The 983-nt window shown below is 41.3% G+C and overlaps 1 non-coding gene across 1 annotated transcript; it reads left to right on the forward strand.

The window, feature by feature from the left end:
• Positions 1-95: 95 nt before the first annotated feature.
• Positions 96-167, forward strand: trnat-ugu (transfer RNA threonine (anticodon UGU)). Its single transcript has one exon. It is a non-coding gene; the product is annotated as a tRNA-Thr (tRNA).
• The last annotated feature ends 816 nt before the right edge of the window (positions 168-983 follow it).

Here is a 983-nt window from a genome sequence, read left to right on the forward strand (position 1 = left end):
TCCAAGATTCTCCACTGAGTTTATTTGTGTGCCAAATTCACATTTACACAACTACTACTTTCCTGAATGTTGAGATATAATACAGAGCGTAGAGTGGCATGGTGGCCGAGTGGTAAGGCGTTGGTCTTGTAAACCGAAGATCATTGGTTCAAATCCCGTCTGTGCCTTAATGAACGACATCTGATATCATGGACCTGTGCTTTTCAAAAATAGGTAGCGATGGCCGTCTAAGGTTAGTTTAGGTGAGTCTTTTCAAGGTCTGTTTGTCAACGGAAGTGGAAAGCATAGTTCAACCTAGGAGTTACTCCCCATCTGATCTGTCTTTTAGTCCTGGATGTTTTCAACCGAAACACGTTTTGACCTTACGGACACGGAAGTAAATACATAGACAACGTGGAGATGAAAAGAAGGCTTTCAACTTCCGCAAGACCTACCCAACCGAACCATTCTAACCCCAAAACTAACCTTAACTATTCCAACCTAACCTTAACCCTAACCTTAACCATTCTAACCACAACCCTAACCTTAACCTAACATTAACCATTCTAACCACAACCCTAACCTTAACCTAACCTTAACCATTTCTAACCACAGCCCTAACCTTAACCTAACATTAACCATTCTAACCACACCTAACCTTAACCATTCTAACCACAGCCTAACCTTAACCTAACCTTAACCATTCTAACCACAGCCCTAACCTTAACCTAACCTTAACCATTTCTAACCACAGCCCTAACCTTAACCATTTCTAACCTACAAGCCTAACCTTAACCTAACATTAACCATTTCTAACCCTAAAGCCTAACCTTAACCTAACATTAACCATTTCTAACCTAAAACCTAACCCCAAGCCTAACCTTAACCATTTCTAACTCCTAACCCTAACCTAACCTTAACCTTAACCATTTCTAACTCTCTAATCTCTCTACATCGGGTCCTCTCTCTGCTACATCAGGGTCTCTCTCTCTGCTACATCAGGG

This window comes from Salmo salar, unplaced genomic scaffold (genome assembly GCF_905237065.1).
Source record: "Salmo salar unplaced genomic scaffold, Ssal_v3.1, whole genome shotgun sequence".
NCBI classification, from domain to species: Eukaryota; Metazoa; Chordata; class Actinopteri; order Salmoniformes; family Salmonidae; genus Salmo; species Salmo salar.